A 7,223-nucleotide genomic window follows, 5' to 3' on the forward strand; every position below is an offset into this window, starting at 1 on the left:
AAAAATATTGTGCGTCAGTTTAAGGACAGTCGTGTATAATTGTTCAAAAAGGGGACGTTTCAACAGCTTAAAAATGAATATGATGCACAAGACGCTAAGCACAACACGCATTTAGATACTCATCTGGAACACGATATTCCAGTTGTTTTATAACTTCTATAGCGTAATTGTACACTGCACATACGCTGGGTATGATTCGCGATCGGTCAATAAGACTTTTAAAACAAATTACAACCGGAAAACAGTGATTTTCTAACGCCAGTACTATACGCCAAATGTAAATATACTGACATGTAGACGTCTCAAAAAATGGCCGGTGTTGCTTTTTGCTGCCGCTGGGAGCGCTGTTACCTCACAGATAGCCACTCTATGTAGTTTATATACCTCCTTGCACAGTCCTGACCTCCATGACAGAGGTGTCAAGAGAAGGGGTGGGATGTGGGTAAGGGTGTGTGTGACATCCTTATGGTAGTGCCTTGACCCATAAGGAAGCAAGGGAGAGGATGTTACTGTGGGTGGCTGGTATCCTCTTTTTACAACACAAATGCACATGTGGATTAATATAATTAATTTACTTGTACTGGATACTTAACTTGAATAGAGTCCATGTGTTGTGGTACAAACTCATCAGCAATAGTCCTCTTGCAGACAATATAGGTTATCTTCCTATAGTCACAATTCTGGTCGGTATGTAGCCTGTGACATGAACTGAGCCCACGCTGCAACAAACGCCTAACTGCAGTGTCAATTAGTGAGGCCCTCTGGTCAGCACCTGCAGCCTAATTACTTGCTGTTGATTGGGGTTGATTGGGGGAAAGAGACCAAACAGCGAGGTCATCGGTCTCATCAGATTAGGGAAGGAAGTCGGCCGTGCCCTTTCAAAGGAACCATGCCGGCATTTGCCTGGAGCGATTTAGGGAAATCACAGAAAACCTAAATCAGGATGGCCGGACGCGGGATTGAACCGTCATTCTCCCGAATGCGAGTCCAGTGTGCTAACCACTGCGCCACTTCGCTCGGTTTGCTGTTGAGAGGGCGTTGGCGGCATGTTGCTTGTTGGTGTGTCTCTGGCCTCTCTCGTGATAGGCGTGCTCGATCCAGAACCTACCATCGATCTTCCGATCTTCACATTACACCTTTGCCGACCGGTGTGCTGGCGACAGCCTAAACTAGCACACTTTTCATCATGTGACACGTCCACAATGGCGCTGGGCAGAATTGTGATGAAGTTTAGTGCCAATGTGATATCATTAACCGACCTTACACCCAGAACTGGTTTAAGGCACAAGTGACACAAGCTACGACTTGAGTCGCCAAGCTGTGAGTAGTGCCAGAGGCGCCACAACTGTAGGATTTCTACCCAGAAAGTACCAAAGTTAGTAGCAGCCGTGTGGGATGCCAAGCAGAGAGGTGCACTCAAGTACAGTGTACCACAATTAGTAGCAAAAACTCACACGGGTGAAAGTGCTCGAGGAAAAAGTACATAGGAGGTGGCCAGGTGGGAGGGATGGTGGGCATCGAATGATAATTCGCTTTTATGGAGAAAAATGCTCTCGAACTGGCCCTGCATACACCTCACATGAACATCTTCTCTTTGGCCTTTTTTTCGCATGTATCGATACCTTGCAGTTGGAAGCATCGCAGAGCCTGTGGGTGACATCGCAGGGCGCCATATTTTTACACCACTGTAGAGCAAGGTTGTAGGCACCTTTGGGCTAAATTTCACACATCTGCGTAGCAATTAGGTAAAATGACGGGGTTTAAAAAATGTGAAGCTTTAATTACTTTGCAAAGTGTATAAATAAAAACAATCTGTATTGTGGCTTAGGAGGCTGTTCGCTGACAGAGCCGGGAAGGCTTTTCGCGGATGATGCTGTAGTATACAGAGAAGTTGCAGCATTAGAAAATTGCAGCGAAATGCAGGAAGATCTGCATCGGATAGGCACTTGGTGTAGGGAGTGGCAACTGACCCTTAACATAGACAAATGTAATGTATTGCGAGTACATAGAAAGAAGGATCCTTTATTGTATGATTATATGATAGCGGAACAAACACTGGTAGCAGTTACTTCTGTAAAATATCCGCGAGTATGCGTACGGAACGATTTGAAGTGGAATGATCATATAAAATTAATTGTTGGTAAGGCGGGTGCCAGGTTGAGATTCATTGGGAGAGTCCTTAGAAAATGTAGTCCATCAACAAAGGAGGTGGATTACAAAACACTCGTTCGACCTATACTTGAGTATTTGCTCATCAGTGTGGGATCCGTACCAGGTCGGGTTGACAGAGGAGATAGAGAAGATCCAAAGAAGAGCGGCGCGTTTCGTCACAGGGTTATTTGGTAAGCGTGATAGCATCACGGAGATGTTTAGCAAACTCAAGTGACAGACTCTGCAAGAGAGGCGCTCTGCAGCGCGGTGTAGCTTGCTGTCCAGGTTTCGAGAGGGTGCGTTTCAGGATGAGGAATATATTGCTTCCCCTTACTCGTACCTCCCGAGGAGATCACGAATGTAAAATTAGAGAGATTCGAGCGCGCACGGAGGCTTTCCGGCAGTCTTTCTTCCCGCGAACCATACGCGACTGGAACAGGAAAGGGAGGTAATGATAGTGACACGTAAAGTGCCCTCGGCCACACACCATTGGGTGGCTTGCGGAGTGTAGATGTAGATGTAGATGTAGAAGGTGCAACACGGGAAGACCAGCAGAGGATCGCATTTGGTGCAGGGATTGACTCTTAACCCTGAACATAAGAGCAGACAGATCCATTGCTGTCACGGTATGCAGTTGACAACTGACTGTTGCAGAAGCAACGAAAAAAGTATACCAAATGTAAACGAAAGCAAAATATCCAAGGTTGGCGATCTTTTACGGAAGCTCGAAATTTAGCGTGCGAAATTTATCACTTCAATGTGAGATGCTTGCAATAATTTCCACAACAAAATTTTATCTCGAAACCGGGCAAGAATTCCAAAGAGCTTCTGGTCGTATGGAAAGTATGCTAGCGGCAAGACACAATCAATGCATTCTCTGCGCGATAGCAATGGAAATACTATCGCTGACAGTGCTGCGAAAGCCGCGCGAAGTGGCCGCGCGGTTAGAGGCGCCAAGTCACGGATCGTGCGGTCCCTCCTGCCGGAGGCATGGGTGTGTGTGTTGTTCTTAGCATAAGTTAGTTTAAGTAGTGTGTAAGTCTAGGGACCAATGACCTCCGCAGCTTGGTCCCTTAGGAATTCACACACATTTGAACAGTGCTGATAAGGCAGAGTTACTAAACACAGCCTTCCGAAAAAGACGAAGTAAATATTCCAGCATTCGAATCAATAACAGCTGCCAACATAAGTGACCTACAAGTAGATATCCTCGGGGTAGTGAAGCAACTTAAATCACTTAATAAAAAACAACTCTTCCCGTCCAGACCTTATACCAGTTAGGTTCATTTCAGAGTATTCTGATTCAATAGCTCCATACTTAACAATCATATTCAACCGCTCTCTCGACGAAAGATCCGTACCCTAAGACTGGAAAGTTGCACAGGTCACACCAATATTCAGGATAGACAATAGGAGTAACCCACTAAATTACAGGCCCATATCATTAACGTCGATATGCAGAAGGATTTTGGAACGAATATTGTGTACGAACATTATAAATTACCTCAGAGAGAACGGTCTATTGAGGCACATTCAACACGGATTTAGCCGGCCGCGGTGGCCGAGCGGTTCTAGACGCTTCAGTCCGGAACCGCGCGACTGCTACGGTCGTAGGTTCGAATCCTGCCTCGGGCATGGATGGGTGTGATGTCCTTAAGTTAGTTAGGTTTAAGTAGTTCTATGTTCTAGGGGACTGATGACCTCAGATGTTAGGTCCCATAGTGCTCAGAGCCATTTGAACCATCTGCACACGGATTTAGAAAGCGTCGTTCTTGTGAGACACAACTAGCTCTTTACTCACACGAAGCGCTGAATGATACTGACAAGGAATTTCAATTTGATTTTGTATTTCTAGATTTCCTGAAGGCTTTTGACATTGTACCTCACAAGCGGGTTGTAGTCAAATTGCATTCTTATGCAACATCGTCTCAGTTATGTGACTGGATTCATGTAACTGACGGTAAGACATCGAGTCAAACAGAAGTGATTTCTGGCGGTCCCCAACGTAGTGTTATAGGCCCTGTATATAAACGATTTAGAAGACAATCTGAGCAGCCGTCTTACGATGTTTGCACATGATGTTGTCGTTTATCTTCTAGTAAAGTCATCAGGAGATCGAAACAAATTGCAAAACTATTTATAAAAGATATCTGTATGGCGCCAAATTCGGCAGTTGATGCTAATAAAAGAAAAGTTTGAGGTCATCTACACTCCTGGAAATTGAAATAAGAACACCGTGAATTCATTGTTCCAGGAAGGGGAAACTTTATTGACACATTCCTGGGGTCAGATACATCACATGATCACACTGACAGAACCACAGGCACATAGACACAGGCAACAGAGCATGCACAATGTCGGCACTAGTACAGTGTATATCCACCTTTCGCAGCAATGCAGGCTGCTATTCTCCCATGGAGACGATCGTAGAGATGCTGGATGTAGTCCTGTGGAACGGCTTGCCATGCCATTTCCACCTGGCGCCTCAGCAGGACCAGCGTTCGTGCTGGACGTGCAGACCGCGTGAGACGACGCTTCATCCAGTCCCAAACATGCTCAATGGGGGACGGATCCGGAGATCTTGCTGGCCAGGGTAGTTGACTTACACCTTCTAGAGCACGTTGGGTGGCACGGGATACATGCGGACGTGCATTGTCCTGTTGGAACAGCAAGTTCCCTTGCCGGTCTAGGAATGGTAGAACGATGGGTTCGATGGCGGTTTGGATGTACCGTGCACTATTCAGTGTCCCCTCGACGATCACCAGTGGTGTACGGCCAGTGTAGGAGATCGCTCCCCACACCATGATGCCGGGTGTTGGCCCTGTGTGCCTCGGTCGTATGCAGTCCTGATTGTGGCGCTCACCTGCACGGCGCCAAACACGCATACGACCATCATTGGCACCAAGGCAGAAGCGACACTCATCGCTGAAGACGACACGTCTCCATTCGTCCCTCCATTCACGCCTGTCGCGACACCACTGGAGGCGGGCTGCACGATGTTGGGGCGTGAGCGGAAGACGGCCTAACGGTGTGCGGGACCGTAGCCCAGCTTCATGGAGACGGTTGCGAATGGTCCTCGCCGATACCCCAGGAGCAACAGTGTCCCTAATTTGCTGGGAAGTGGCGGTGCGGTCCCCTACGGCACTGCGTAGGATCCTACGGTCTTGGCGTGCATCCGTGCGTCGCTGCGGTCCGGTCCCAGGTCGACGGGCACGTGCACCTTCCGCCGACCACTGGCGACAACATCGATGTACTGTGGAGACCTCACGCCCCACGTGTTGAGCAATTCGGCGGTACGTCCACCCGGCCTCCCGCATGCCCACTATACGCCCTTGCTCAAAGTCCGTCAACTGCACATACGGTTCACGTCCACGCTGTCGCGGCATGCTACCAGTGTTAAAGACTGCGATGGAGCTCCGTATGCCACGGCAAACTGGCTGACACTGACGGCGGCGGTGCACAAATGCTGTGCAGCTAGCGCCATTCGACGGCCAACACCGCGGTTCCTGGTGTGTCCGCTGTGCCGTGCGTGTGATCATTGCTTGTACAGCCCTCTCGCAGTGTCCGGAGCAAGTATGGTGGGTCTGACACACCGGTGTCAATGTGTTCTTTTTTCCATTTCCAGGAGTGTATATGAGTGGTAAAAGGAATCCATTAAACTTCGGTTACACGATAAATCAGTCGAATCTAAAGGCCGTAAGTTCAACTAAATACCTAGGAATTACAGATACGAACAACTTAAATTGGAAAGAACAAGTAGAGAATGTCGTAGGGAAGGCGAACCAAAGACTGGGTTTTATTGTCAGAACACTTAGAAGATGCAATAGATCTAGTAAAGAGACTGCCTACGGTAGGCTTGTCATTCTTCTTTTGGAGTGCTGCAGCGTGGTGTGAGATCCTTACCAGATAGGATTAACGGAATACACCGAGAAAGTTCAAAGAAGGGCAGCACGTTTTGTACTACCGTGAAATAGGGCAGTGAGTGTCACTGACATGATACAGGATTTGGGCTGGACACCGTTAAAACAGACGCGTTTTTCGTTGCGCCGGAATCTTCTCACGAAATTTCAATCACCACCTTTCTTCTCTGAATACGAAACTATTTTGTTGACGCAGACATACATAGGGAGAAACGATCATTATAATAAAAGAAGGGAAATCAGAGCTCACACGAAAGATATAGGCGTTAGTTTTTTTTTTTTTCCGCGCGCTGTTCGAGAGTGGAATAATGAAGAATTATTGCGAAGGTGGTTCGAGGAACCCTGTGCCAGGCGCTTGAATGTGATTTGCAAAGAATCCATGTAGATGTAGATATAGACAACAAGTTACTAGAAATGCTAACAGCCATTACCTATCCTAAAGTTAAACGAACACATAAAATTAATTTTTAGGAGGAGGTGTCAGGCTAAGATTGATTGGAAGAATCCTAAGGAAACGTAATTAATCCGCGAAAGGGATGACTTACAAAATACTTGTTCGATCGATTCTCGAGTATTTCTCGTCAGTACGGGACCCTTAACAGGTGGAGTTAATAAAGGATACAGAGAAGATCCAAAGAAGAGCGACTCTCTTGGTGACAGGTTCACTGTGCAAGCCCGAGAGGGTTCCGGACAGGCTCATGAACTACAGTGGCAGCAGAGACGTTGCACATCATGGGGAGGTCCATTGTGAGAGTGTGCGTTCCTGCAACGTACGACTCGCGATATATGTGTAACTGAACTGGTGAATAATATTAATGGCCCAATGGAGCATCATCAGAAAGTGGTCCTGGAAAACAGAGAGACTTGCACATGGTTAGTGCAATGTTAGTTAAATACACTATCTGTTCGGAAGTATGCGAGCACCTTTAGGTAATGCGGAATTCAGCACTAAATGTTAGGAGAAACGGACTCATCAGTATAAAAAGGAGGCGGTGTGTTGTCGATAGAGAAGCAGTAATAGCAGAATGTATCATTGAATTAGAATGTAGTCCACTTATTGGACGTCACCTGAGTAACAGATTCATCAGGGACATGTCAACCCTTCTAAAGCTGCCCTATCAGAAGTCAAGTCAGGACAGTAACTGTGGGTAG

Source organism: Schistocerca nitens, chromosome 9, assembly GCF_023898315.1.
Source record: "Schistocerca nitens isolate TAMUIC-IGC-003100 chromosome 9, iqSchNite1.1, whole genome shotgun sequence".
In the NCBI taxonomy this organism is placed as follows: domain Eukaryota; kingdom Metazoa; phylum Arthropoda; class Insecta; order Orthoptera; family Acrididae; genus Schistocerca; species Schistocerca nitens.